Below are 15380 nucleotides of genomic sequence, written 5' to 3' on the forward strand. Positions count from 1 at the left end.
TCATTAAAAATCCGACAATGTGATTTCCTGGATTCATTCCCCATTCTGTCTCTCATAGTCGAAGTGTACCTATGATGAAAATTACAGGCCTCTCTCATCTTTTTAAGTGGGAGAACTTGCACAATTGGTGGCTGACTAAATACTTTTTTTTCCCCACTGTAGATAGATAGATAGATAGACAGACAGACAGACAGACAGACAGACAGACAGACAGACAGACAGACAGACAGATAGATAGATAGATAGATAGATAGATAGATAGATAGATAGATAGATAGATAGATAGATAGATAGACAGACAGATAGACGGATAGACAGATAGATAGATAGATAGATAGAAAGATAGATCAATAATAATGAAATAAGAATAAACACAGACAGATAGAAACACATAGAGAAATAAAAATAAACAACTAAAAAATGGAAAAAAAAATTACATTATATAGATTTTGATATTTTTTAAAATAATCAATTTAAAATATTTGAGATTATTACCTTACAATATCAATCCAAATTAGAAGAATTAACTTTTTATTTGTATTAATTTATTTATTTTCAACTTGTGCTGTCAGCATGTTGGGCATACAACACAGTGTTCGAGGAAGATGCTGGTAGTGTGTGTGTGGGCCTGTGAAGAGTTCGCCTATGTGTGTTTGTGTTTATGCGTGTGTGTGTGTGTGTGTGTGTGTGTATGTCCACCGGTGAGTGCACGGGACTTGTCCCAATTAGCTCTGTTGAATGAGGTCGGAATTATATCATAGCGCCTCCAAGTAGCGGAAAAGGCCCCACAGCCACCGCTAACCACCGCTAGCCATATAGACACTAAACGAGCGCAGGAAAGCCCCGAGCATCATGCCCTGCAACCCCACAAGACCCCCGCAGCCCCCAGAGAAACCGGGAGCCGGCGGCGCAACACCCGCACACAGCCCAGAGGAGCATACACCAGTCCCAGAGAGTGCGAGGAGACCCTGCACCCCTGAGGCGCACACATACTGTACAACCCACGCCCACGTGCAAGCATATGACGCAGCTGCAGACGCAGACCCTAGGCACGAACCACAGGCCCCTGAGCCGATGCTGACAAACCGAGACCCAAAGGTGAGGCCCGCCGGACCGCAGTCGGTTAGATGAGCACAGCCACAAGCGCCGAGCACCCACCCGCCGAAGTATGAACTATGATGGATGGACTTGTGCAGGTGCTCGACGTGTTTGTAAACCGGTCTTGTGTAGTGAGGTCCAATTACGACTTCATCCAGTTTCGGGACTTTCTCCCTTGTATTCTTCGAAAACCACTGGTGCTCAAGGCCGGCTTTCATTTTACACAATATTATACAAAGCTTTTGAGGGAATTCTCAGGGATTTGATAATGGCTCGGGGACCATCTGTGCTGTCCCCGCCAATGCTTTGGTTCCAACATTCTTCCTCTCAGAGCTTGTGATAGTAAACACAGCACAGGCCGCAGATGGCCTTGCCTCCACTACCTGTTGAATTCTTGATGGCCTCGCCGTTACTTTGGTAACATAATGCCGACGAGGCGTCACAAGGTCATCCCTTCCCAAACCTCTGCTGGAAAGTTGAGGCATCGTTTTCCACCGTGTCACAAGGCCACATGCTGTTGTTGCCACATGCCTCCTGGCCAATGAAAGTCATCCATATCTGAGGGCAGATCAGTGCCATGTGATGCGGTGTCTATTCCTTAAATCTCCTCCAACAGCAAACCGCAAATGACACAGTTCTGGGGAGTACTCCATTCTCTGATTAGGTCAACACCGGTAGTCTAATAACGGCTGTCTGTTAATAATGACGGTTTCCACGGGAGACCACTTCTCCACCCGGTGGTTTCACGTCCCTTTTTGCATCCCGCCGCCTACAAGCTAAAGCTAACACCAGCTAATGGCGACATCTTGTGACGCTACATAGAAACTACAAGTTTACAACTACAACTACAACTACTTCAAGACATGAATGCGGATGTGCCGAATTTCACATTTCAACCGTGAACAGAGAAGAAAGTATAAATAGTATAATAAATTTGATTAGATATAATAGGTTGGTCATTTATATAAATGTTGATTATAAATTATAAAAATTTGATTTTTTTATATGTAGAATCAATATTTCTGTCTCAGTGCATTATTCAATTTAGTTTGTAGCCGGGTAATAAGCAGAATAATGTGCAGCACCCTCTGAAGGGGGTCCTTTCCGATAATCACTGGCTGGCTGTACATTATCCCTTACATAACAACATGTGGGGTGGCACAGTACAGTCATGTCAATATTGATAATACATTAAGTTTTATCTCAGGATTATATTTTGGAATAATATCAGGATCTCACCGTCAGAGCTCAACATTTTTTTAAATTGTTTCACAGTCGTATCTCTTTTCATTCCTTCGATTAAGCCAAGAGTGACAGCGTCAAGACATTCAAGACCAACATTACCGGATTTACCATGAGTTTCTGAGAGGAATTTGGTTAAAACCTTTAAGACCATTGCCCCAATAATACTGTCATCTTTTTTTATACATATCAATGGTGTTTCTAGCACTTCAATAACTATCCCTGAAAATAGGGAATGTCCACCCAAACCACAGCTATTTCCTGGTCTATCTATTTATACTTGGTTCGACTATTTATAGGATTATGGACTCGTTGTTTAATTCTATGTTATTGCCTTTAAAATGGTCCGTTTTCCCAGAGGAAAGAAAGTCCAATTCATGTGTGGTGGGAGCCGCTCTGAGAACAGACAATCCTCTGTGCTGCGATAGGCGATGTGCAGCTCTGAACCTCTTTGATAAAGTAAAAGCAAACACTCACTGTGGTCAGGCAACAGTGACGTTAGCCGTGACAACCTTGATAGAGTGTGACTGCGCTTTCCGCTGAAGACGCAAGTCGAAATATTAGACCATGAGAAGTGCTGGCGGGTGGAGATTTGATGGGCAAAATAAGAGCGGAAGTCCATTGTGATAAATCCTATCTGCTTTCACCGTGTTGTGTCTTGTTTGAGTCGTGACGTTCTTCCTCTGAGTAACCAGGGGTCATTCCAGGCGACGTTTACATTCACACTTTTGGGGCTCGTGTGTCTTTCAGTAATTGGGAAGGTGCAAGTTAAGCATTTTGCTGCTGGCTCTGGTCGAGAATATCACTGTGAGTTATTTTTCCCACCTCAAGCCATAATTGGGGATTTGAAGTAGTTGCAGGTAAGACACTCCACTGTTAGCTAAACCACTGCTGAATTATCTTTCTGTTTACAGCCTCCAGCCTTTACAACCGCCTGATGGGAGTAATGTGGTGCAGGCTGACCGTTGGCGCTCTCTTCGGTTGGGGTTGAAGATGCTTTTTGAAAGGGAGGATTAGCTCTGTCAGCAACCGTCCTGTGACACGGAGCCAAACCTGAGTCATGGGACCCAGAGAGTACAGCACGGCTGGAGGTCTTTGAAGAACTCCTGCAAAATACTTTATTATTGACAATTTTCTTTCTTTCTTTCTTTTTTTTCTCTATATTCCTTGGGGCCAACCACCATCACTGCCATGACCCCCATAGGTGTGCCAATCAGCCACAACATTAAAAGCACCTGCCTAATATGGTGTAGGTCCCCTTCTCACCGCCAAAACAGCTCTGATCCGTGGAGGCATGGACTCCACAAGACCTCGAAAGGTGTCCTGTGGTATTTGGCACCAAGACATTAGCAGCAGATCCTTTAAGTCCTGGAAGTTGCGAGGTGGGGCCCCCATGGATCGGGCTTGTTGTTCCAGCACAACCCACAGATGCTCCATCAGATTGAGATCTCGGGAATTTAGAGGCCAAGTCAACACCTTGAAATCTTTGTCATGTTCCTAGAACCATTCCTAAACAATTCCAGCAGTTTGGCAGGAAGAATTAACCTGCTGAAAGAGGCCACTGCCATCAGGGAATACTGTTGCCATGAAGGGCTGTACTTGGTCTGCAACAATGTTTAGGTAGGTGGTTCATGTCAAAGTAACATCCACATGAATGCCAGGACCCAAGGTTTCCCGGCAGAACATTGCCCAGAGCATCACGCTGCCTCCACCGGCTTGCCTTCTTCCCATCCTGGTGCAATATCGTCCTCAGGTAAACAACAGACACGCACTCGGCCATCCACATGATGTCAAAGAAAACGTGATTGATCAGACCAGGCCACCTTCTTCCATTGCTCCATGGTCCAGTTCTGTCGCTCACGTGTCCATTGTAGGTGCTTTCAGCAGTGGACAGGCGTCAGCATGGACACTCTTATTGCTTGCCAATTTTTCCTGCTTCCAAAACATCAACTTCAAGAACTGACTGTTCACTTGCTGCCTAATATATCCCACCCCTTGACAGGTGCAATTGGAACGAGATGAGCAATGTTATTCACTTCACCAGTGGTTTTAATGTTGTGGCTGATCGGTTGTATACTTTGCTATAAATCTCTGTTTTTTAAGGTACAAGTTGACATTTAGTGATGAGCTCATCAAGGACAAACCACAAATATACAAATAATATGAACAATCAACAAACAGTGCGGCAGAAACAAAGACAAACATCTAAGGCTGTGTACAGTTTATAGTCCAGGTATGGACATAATCTCTGCAGCCCTCCATTACTTTGTTGGAGCTGCTTTTATCAGGTTTTTCCATTTTTTTTGTCTTTGTCTTCTCCTTCAAATCTTTGTTGTTCTTTGTTCCTTTCTACAGAAACAAAGTTACTTCTATTTCTCACCATCCTTCTGCCCTACAGAGATTTTCCCATTTTTATGTTCATATTTCTGTCCCTCATTATTCTTCCTTGAACCGTCACTATCCACATTAAAATTAGAGTACTACTTTCAGTTTTCCCCAAGAAAATATTGTATTCAAAATTATAGTAAGCAAATCTATTACTATACCAAAACAGATAATAAGTTGATTCATTTTCTTTTGAATAAGAAAAATATTGCATTATACTAAATAGCATTCTACATAGGTTTTAATTTAAAATACCATGCAGAAGTATACGACTTAGAATTCTCACTATTCGTTTGTCACTTCCATTTAGCTGTTAGTGCAGATATCAATTGATTTAAGGACTGATGTTTCTGCAGACTTTAACAAACTGATTATATGCCATAAGTTGGAGGTGGGGATGCTTTTTGAAAGGAAGGATTAACAAGAGCAAAGCCTCTTCTCCCATTAGGAGAGGAGTCATGGGACCCAGGGAGAACAGCACGGCTGGGACTCTTTGAAGGACTTCCACCAAATATCATTCACAATTTCTTTCTTTTTTAATCATTTGTTTTGAACGACCTAGCTGCATATTGGGATGGGCCTGCTGCATAGGACAAATGCTGGGCACAATAGATAGTAAAGATTATTTGTGTACTGAAATAACATTGACCAAACAGCTCACACTTGTACATTATGCCTAAATTATTTGTTGATCCAGTTCTGAGCCTAGACTACAATATACAATAAACAATCCTATCATGTTAAGCCAGTTTCCAAAAACTAATCGCAGAGAAAACAAAATAAATCACGATAGGCTTTAGACAAGCACTATCCCTACTGCAACATCTTACCATCGGCGCCAAAATGACAGAGAAGCATTAGTACAAATACCTGGTTACAATCTAATGGCATGGGCACACTATGCGACTTTCCTGAGTCAAGCCCAACATGACCAGATATTAAACCTGCTTAAATCTTGTCGGCATCTGCGAGCGCTGGACGAGCAGTCGGATCACGCTGTGAGCAGTTCACACCACACGCTCGTCACTCACAAGAGCTTGCTTGGATTTTCCTGCGATCTGGGGCTTTGCTCGGCAATCTGTCGGCGACCGGAAAATCAGGCTGGATAAGAAACCTTTGGAGCCAAATGTAATCGACCTCATGCTAAATATCAGTCAAGGCTGAGTTTGAATCAGCAAGGTGTTTTGACTGCTGATTGACTCTTATCCACTACATCTAGACGATTTGCTTGGTAGGTTGATATTACAGGGTGGTAAAAATCCTTAGAAAACATCTAACTGACTTCAAGGAGCTTCATGAGAAGCAAAGGAGTATAATATAATGGATTTTCCAACACATCCCTTGAATATTCACTGATACTTCTTTTCCACTGCACAGAAAACCCGCTAAAACCCGCTAACATGTTTTTTTGTCTTTAGTGGGAAAGGTTACAATCGGCGTTCATTCCTGGGAGAAATTACTCTGCAGTAGTCACAGATATTTACCGCCTCCAGCTCCGATCAGCAGTAATGGAAACATGACATCCAGGCATTAATGCAACGTGTGTTGAAGTTCCAGACGTTGGCACGTAAATAGACAGGGATATCCTTGTATCGTGCGATCAGTTCTTATCCGATTTATAATCCAAAATCAAAATCAGAAGTTATCGACTTTTTTCCCACATGTTGGACCATGAAATGTTTTGATTGTGGGAACCACTCCGTGCTCATGGAGTGGAGAACCCCCACACTCCCTGCCGGGCTCCGAGCCACTTCAGCACTGCCCCAAGCACACCTCCGAACCGGAGGAACATCTCCACTCCCCGTCGCCGTAGTCAAGCTAGTCTACTGTAGTCTAGTCTACTCCAGTTTAGTTTACTCTACTCTACTCTACTCTAGTGTAGCCTAGTCTAGTCTAGTCTAGACTACTCTAGTTTGGTGTACTCCAGTGGTTTCAAGTCTACTCTTGTCTACTTTAGTCAATACACCACCACCTCACTGGGCCCGATCATCCGCTCACATGGCTTTTCATATCACTGCTATGCGGATGATACTCAACTCTATCTGTCCTTCCCGCCCGACGACCCCACTGTCTCGACGCGGATCTCGGATTGTCTCGCTGACATATCCACATGGATGAAGGATTATCATCTTCAACTAAATCTGGCGAAAACGGAACTGCTGGTCTTCCCGGCCAAACAAGGTATTTATCACAACATTAATATTAAAATCGACTCTCTATCTCTTGTTCCTACCAAGGCTGCAAGGAATCTTGGTGTCATTATTGATGACCAACTGACATTCTCGGACCATGTTGCCGCCGTCTCCCGGTCCTGCCGCTTCGCACTACTCAACATCCGAAAAGTCAGGCCGTACCTGACCCAATATGCCACTCAACTGCTGGTACAAACCTTGGTGATGTCCCGTCTCGACTACTGCAACGCCCTCTTAACAGGCTTGCCGGCCTGTGCGGTGAAGCCACTACAGATGATACAGAATGCGGCGGCGGGCCTGGTGTTCAACCAGCCAAAGAGGGCACATGTCACTCCGCTGCTCATCGAGCTCCACTGGTTACCTGTAGCCGCCCGCATCAAGTTCAAGTCTCTTATGCTGGCCTACAGAGTGATTGCTGGGAATGCTCCCGCCTACTTAAATGCTCTTGTAAGAGCACATGTTGCCCCCCGGATGCTGCGCTCGTCAAATGAGTGTCGCCGGGCTCTGCCGGCCATACAGCCACGGCAATCCAGGCTATTCTCATTTGTAGTTCCACGTTGGTGGAACGAGCTGCCAAAAATGACCAGAGCGGGGACCTCCCTCTCTGTCTTTAAGAAGCACCTGAAGACCCAGCTCTTCAGTGAGTACCTCCTGTCCTAACCTACAATTACTTAGCACCACCTTGCAGTATTTATTGTTACAGGAATGTTGTTGTTACACTCATCTCTGTCGCAATGTAGCTTGAATGTTATTCTCCCTTGTAAGTCGCTTTGGATAAAAGCGTCTGCTAAATGACTAAATGTAAATGTAAATGTAAATGTAAGATATTACATTGATATCTTGCTTTCAAAATAGCCTGGATGACATCTTTAATTGTCTTTAAATACATCATTATGACTCCAGATCGCTGAAATGGTTGGATAACAAAACGCCTCATTCCACCACCGAAAATGGGATGTTTTTCGGCACTAGGCAACTGACCTTTGAGGAAACTTCTCCAATCCTCTGGATGAGTTTGGTGATGTTTAGTATTGTAGCGTCCCAGGGGTAATAGTGGACTGCATTTCCTAGGGTGCCCTGGGGTGAAGGGGGAGGAAATTAGGTGAGGGACCAAGGGGAGTGCGGGTTTTGACTAGACATGCGTCCTGTTGAAGTTCGTCAGGAGTTGTTTGAGTGTTCCTATAATAAAACACGTTCTTGTTTTACCACGGAAACAACTAGTCTGAGTCATTCTCCATCCCCCCTTGCTGCGCGCTACATTGTTCACGTTGTCCTCTCCCTGGAAGGAAAAGTGCGATAAATCCTCATAGAACTGCGGCCAGAGGAACAGCTAGACTGGACAGCCATTGATGATGATGTCAGGGATCAGCTTGTCAACCGCCGGAGGGGACTGGGAGAGAGCCTGGATGCGTACGCTGTGGACCTTCACATCTACGCGGGCACGTGTGCCCTACCTTTGATGCAGCAACACAGGAGGAACTTGCTCTTCAAGTCTTCATCCGAGAGCTACTTCCAGAACACCTCCGCGAACACATCTGCCTTGACGGACTGAGGACCTTGACAGAGGCCCTAACTGAAGCAGAACGGGTCGAGAACATGTTGTGTACCGTGGAGCATTCTCCAATCAGGTGCGGCGTGTGGACCACCATGACAACGATGGGGAAGAGGTGACCAGGCAAACCAGCCCTGCTCTCCCACCGCAACCCAGGCGACAGACGCCAGCTCGACAGTCCACTGGGGACTGCTACCAATGCGGGAAGCCAGGCCACATTGCACGCTGTCGCACCGGCTCCACATTCCCTGAAGCCATGGCCCTGGTAAAACTGGAGCAAGGCAGCGCAACAAGGGGACCACAGCCCACCCACATCCCTCCCACGAATGCCCAACGGCGGCTCAGCCGGCTAGGCCAGGCACACAGACTGTAGCTGGACTGTGACTTGGATGGCACCCCCTGCAGAGCCCTGGTGGACACGGGGTCCACCGTCTCCTTGGTCCACCCTGGAACCCTGCCAGGTACTGCTGGCCATCTGCTACGGGGTTGGAGACCCAGGAATGTTCACATCACGACAGTGACCCACGGAAGAGCAAGTATACACAGAAAGGGGTCACTCTGTGTGTCTGTTGCCAGCTGCAGGAGTGACACCCAGCTCTTCCTGGCCAACATCCAGGACCCCTGCATCATCGGACGGGACCTGTTGACCAAGTGGGAGTGGATGTTCCGAGGTCAAAGCTTAACCTGCACACGGGGACTGTGACATTCCACACCAGCAGTGAAGTTGGGGCACACCAGGCCTCTGCGTCCACACCATCCACCAGGGGGTTCTCCACGTCACTACTAGCCACCAGGGGGTCCTCCACATGTCCCGATGCAGCAGTATCAGGTGGGTTCCCCCCTGAAGCGGGTCCCATCTCCAACTTGTGGCCATGGATTACTTCACCAAGTGGCCAGAAGAGTACGCAGTTTCTGACTAGACCACTGCCACCACCGCCCAACACCTGGTCAACAAGGTGTTCTGCCGCTTCGGTGTGCGAGTTACACAGTGACCAGGTGCGAAACTTCAAGGTGGCAGTTTTCAGCGAGGTCTGCCAGCGGCTTGGAGTCAAGAAAACCAGGACCCAGGTGTGGGTCTACTGTCCAGAGAGACAGAAGGGCCTCTCCACCAAGCTGTTGAACCAGTGGGTTGGGCCTTGCTCGGTGCTGGAACAGTTGTCAGACGTGGTGTACAGGGTGTGTCTGGTTAAATGGAACTGGGTGGTGGCCCTCCACCGTGACTGGCTCGCTCTCTACCGTCCCCTGGCTCCCGCTGGGGGGGAGTCGGGAGTTGAGGACTAGCGCCGGGCCACCACTACAGCCTTTGTTGCAGGAGGAAAGCCCCAACAGCAACGTCAGCTTTCCCAACACCTGCGGGACTTTGTATTTGATTCATGGGTTGCCTAGGACAGCTAACCTCTTGGGTGGGGGCAGTTTAGCATCCGGGGGGTAAAAGTGGACTGCATTTCCCAGGGTGCCCCAGGGTGAAGGGGTAGGAGATCAGGTGAGGGACCAGGGGGAACGCAGGTTTTGGCTAGACGTGTCTCCTGTCGAAGTTCGTCAGGCGTTGTTTGAGTGTTCGTATTATAAAAACACGTTCTTGTTTTACCACTGGAACAACTTGTCCAAGTCATTATCCATCTCCCCTTGCTGCGCACTACAGTATGTGTAGCTGGTGTACTAATGTGTCTATGTTGTATGAACATCGATTATGTAATATGACTTGAATATCACTAAATTGTGTTGTTTTTTTATGTGATTTTACCAATGTACAAATGTTGTATTTGGGGCTCTCTGGATTTCAATGACATTGACTCCTAAAATTAAGATTGTTATTATCATTCAACGGACTCACTTCCTACATGTATAAGAGATATCAACTGATCAGTGAATTTGTTCCCATCGAGTTTCAAAGCATAGAACAGTGAAAGGTTTACAATAGCCGCTATACATGCTTGCTTTCCTGATTATACTTATGTAACTTTGCTTAAAGTGGTAGCTGAGTGTAAATGAAATATCTATGGGGTTGTGGAAAATTGCACAACTGCCATAAATATTTCCTTTTGTATGAATGTATTTGTGACTGCCACTGTGGCAACACGACCATAGCTTCAATCTCTTTCATAGGTGGAAAAGCTATGTACCTAGACCATTTTATATTATTTTTGCGCTTTGGCACTCCCTTTAATAAAAACGGATAATCCTGGAGTATCTCTATCAATACATTAAGAGCCATTCTGTCTTATTTTACTTGGAGCATGGCCTAACACCAACCAAAGCTGTTAGGTTTTTCACTTTGCTCCCAAAGTTGACAATGTCAGTAATATGTAGGGAATTTTGGGGAATGTGTTTAGCAAATGGCTGATCCATAACTATTTATAAATACAGTTGGGAAAAGGAAAGGATTTTGAGAACGCTGAATTTGAGAACACAGCACTACTCATGTGTGGGATACATCTGAGTTATTTGTTACTTTACTTCAATATTACCATAGCTTTCTGTAGCCACACCAAATCCTCGAGCCGTATTTTTCACTCTAGTAATCCCAGAGTCATTTGAGGCAGCTTTAGATGTGCCGGGTTCAGAGCGATAACTTTGATAGCCGATCCAAATTTGAATCCCTTCATGTAGGTCTGGCAGATTTTCTGCTGTTATCGTTGAAGGAGAGCTAATCTCATTTATGGAAGGTCAAGAGGCCAGTGCTCCAATTCTGCCTTTTTTTTTTTTTGTCAGTGGATATAATAACTTTTGAACAGGGAAAATGTGCAGGTTATGTCAGTGAAAACCTGATAACTGCAAGAATGCAACTTAAGAGTGATTATGCCTCCAATTCCTGTCCGATGCCATCCGTCGAGGATTAGCGTGGTTAAATATTTGCCCCCTCACGTGCATTTAATATCTTTAAGTCCAAAATTCAAGCGGCCTAACTCTCGGAAGTTTATAATCTGGGCTCAGTGTATTATAAGAAGTCATCAGTTTTTCCACGACTCAGGTTTGAAGTGTCAGATTAAGTTCATATGGAAAATATCCTCTCTAGGCGGTATTGTTGCTTGCTTTTCGCTTCAAATGATTGAATTCAGGGTGATTTGTTTAAAAAGGCAAGTCTACAAATTGCACGCTGAAAGTAAAATGTACATTTTTTTGGAGGCATGTATCAATTATCGAGCATAATTAATTTGCTATTCTGTGCCACAACTTCTCAATTAAAAGACGAACCAAAGTTGTGCAGGTAGAGAGCACAGGGACAGGAGGTTCTTAATCTAAAACCCATGCATCCTTTGCTCAAAGCCACTGATCAAAACGATAGGTTTGGCCAGCCGAGTGGCTGCCAAGATAGTGGCTACAGACGAGTAACAGAATACCCTTGACAGTGTAAACATGCAGCCCCTATCCAAACCGCCACTCCGTTTGGGCCGGAGCCGCCATTGACTGTCGTAATCTGCTGTGTAAATCTTCAGCCTGGGCCTGTCTGGCCGCTGTCTGGGTTCCGTGCCCCCGGACAAAAGCGACGGACACCTTGCCCACTGACAAAGCGCCTGGCCCTAATTGGAGTGGACAAGGCTTGCTGATGGGGCCTTTTTGAGCAATTGAACTTGGTCAATGCTTCTTAGAGGACCTAATGAAACATAGGCGACAGGCAGTTTGACTCCAACAACGGGGGCCGCACCAAACTGTCGCCTTTTGCCCGTCATCCCGGGACTGAAGTTATGCTGTGACCCGCAATGACCTCTGCAAATGTATGTCCACACCCAGACCTGTGGAGATTGTGATTGTGTTGACCCTGCATGCAACATGAGTGTGGTAGGTGCCGGGCCTTTCATCGTTCATGTGGAATCCAGTGCGAGTCTTTGAAGGAAAAAGGGGTCTGATCTGGCGCCGTTCTGTTGTTTGTTTTTCCCCTAAAAAGTCACAAGAATGGAGAACGGTGCTCGAAGTTGCTGTTGGAGTAAACAGTTTGGGATGGAGGACATGCTGTTCTCCTGTGAACCTCTGAGGAAGGAGACTGTTCTTTTTTAGAAAGCCCTTGGGAATGTGCATGGGAAAACCTGTGTGGGCCACCCTGGAATCTCCTCAAAGAGACGGAGTACAAGAGCAGCCCTTTCACCACGGGAGAGAGGAACCGGTCTTTGTGATCAGAAATGCCATGGAGAGAGTGTGCATTGTTCAAGGACCAGCATATTTGTGTTTTTTTGTTCTTGTGATTCACCTACACGGTCTTTTGCCATTGACCCTTTCGCAAATGTTCTGCCCAATTGCCCACACATATCACTGATTCTACATTTTCTTTCACAAAGGCAGTAAAATTTCAGTTGTTATTTTCAGATTTTACACTAAAAACTGTTATCCCATTTTTTTTTTTTTTTTAATTTTAACTTCACTGCATCATGAATTGACTCGTTCTATTGCAAGACTGGCTGATGATGCACTGGTAATGTTTATAGGTAACAGTATTTTATTAGTGCTTGTCAGTCAATGTTGATGACAGTAATACAAGTTGTGCTTTAACTGTTGCAATTTGTTGGATTAACGACAATAATAACCTTCTCATTTCTAAAAAGTAATGCGGGATTAGAATCAAAATCAAAGAGTTTGGTGGCAATCTTTTTCTACTTTGATGAAATCAATTGATATCAAACGTGATTAACAACTATGTCACCAACCTTCATGATTAACAGCGTTTATTATGATGCTTATTATAATGATAACCTTGGCTATGATTATATTACAAACATTACAATTATAATGACAGAGACACCCCGAGTTTGAAAACTGATTCCGTTTTTCGTTTTAACGTCGCACTAGCGGGTGGAACAGCAGTCCTGAATAGGATGCACGTCGAATACTCCGCACTCGAGTCGATTTGGGGGTTTGACACCCGCACTGTTGGTCCGCGGCGGCGATTCGTAGTTTGCGTTTCTGTTTCCATGGCGACCGTCACCCGGGCGTCCCGTCGGAGCGCGACGCTGCGACGCGACCCGCGGCGCTTTATAAAAGGACTCGGGCTGACGCCGTTCACGCCATTCAGCGTCTGCGCAGCTCGCACCCAAACGAGTAAAACGACGAACGAACGGTCGCCCGTTCCAGGAGCGTCAGCGACGTTCACAAACCATGACGGACGACAAAGAAATACATGACGCCATAACCGAGGAACTGAGCGAACTCAGTGTCCCGGATGATGAACCCGGAAGTGGTGAAGAGGAGGAGGAGGAGGAGCCTCATCCGTCACGTGAAGTCGAGGCGAGTGTAAAGTAACGAAGTACAAGTACTTTGCTACTATACTGAAGTACATTTTTAAAGTATCAAGTACTTATTGAAGTATTTTCAGTTTTGGAGACTAGGAACAAGAGGATGTTATTATTATTATTACTATTCATTTATTTATATCCTATAAAACACAAGTGTATAATATTGTAATTAGGATTTGCACGAAGAACAAACGCACAGTAGAACTTAATGTATTGTTTAAAGTATTATGGGCTCTGTTCTATCAGGCATTAGACGTGACAAGTATTTTTAACACTTTACGATGATCACATTCACTGGAATAGTACATGGTGAGTGTGGTGGTGGTGGTGGTGGTGTTCAATCCACGGTGTTAATGGCTGCCAGTAACGGGTACGTTTGGCTAACTTGTCTTGCTAGCTAACCTGCCGTTGTGATAACAGGCCTCCGGTGAGCTCACCGATGCCATGCTCAGCTATTTCCAAGCCTCCAAAAGCAGAGCATTTGAGTGTGAGAAGCTCTTCCTCGACGACCTTGAAGGTGAGACATGGTGATATTTCAGGTTAAATAAGAGTAAAATATTATTCAGCTGTTAGTAGCAGTTGCTATAACCCTCCTTATCCGGTGAACGGGAGATGACGTGTGACGTGACGCCGTCGAAATTGTCTCCAAACTTCCACAGAAAAAATGCACAGACTTACATTCAAATTTTGGCTGCTGAAGTGGCTCTTAGTAAACGCACTACTACATTTAAAATAAAACCATAAAAATAAACTGCCACCATTTTCTTCTCACCCTGGTTCTGAGCATATTGTTTTTGCTTGTGGCTTTTTCCTATTAGAGCCCACTGCATCCATTCGCTTGTTGGAGAATTTGATGGACCCGGCCACGGTTTCTGATGTAAACGCTGTTGAATTTGATGAGCAGGTGACACTTTTCTCCAATTTGAACCAGGCTAAGTTTGCAGGCCGTACGTACTGTAGGCTACTATGAGTGTCATAGCCTTGGGATTCTTTGACCGGTAGATCTAAAATCTAATATCTAATATTGGGTCACAAATATTCTTTTCACTTGCTTATATATGTACATTACAATATCTGTGTTTAAGGGTATTCACTGGATATGTCATAACAGCAACAATATCACTGCAATGTGAATAAGTTGTTATTAGTTACTAAAATTCTGATTAATTGCTTCCTCAAGGTTAATGGTCGGGTAGTATAATATTTATCTTACACACTTTTTCTAGCTGTGGTGTTGGTGTCATATCTTTCTAGTGATGCACTGCAGTTTATGCTGAGGAACCACTGTTAAAATACAACAGGACAGCAAATCATACCACGTAGTTCTCAGATTTTAATGAACTCCGTACAGATTCCCTGTGCAGAATGTAACGACAACCAGAACTCCTCAGCGGACACAGGCCTCAGCCCAACACCCACAGAGCAGGAGGGACTTTTCACCCACAACGTGTCAGTGTGTCTCAACAATGAAGGTTCGTTTTCCTGAAAAGTAACAGTAAGCACTCTGTGCACAGCTGTCCTCACTACACTCACATGGAACAGTGTTATTAGTCTCTTTACAACAACAACAACACACACACACTGACATACACACATGATTTATTGAGGGGAATTTCAAGGCTACTATTAAGGTGTGAGGTTATGGGATGAAGGGAGGAATGGAATAAAGCAATAAAGAAGTTGATT

The sequence above is a fragment of the Zeus faber genome (assembly GCF_960531495.2).
Source record: "Zeus faber genome assembly, chromosome: 6".
Taxonomy (NCBI): Eukaryota; Metazoa; Chordata; class Actinopteri; order Zeiformes; family Zeidae; genus Zeus; species Zeus faber.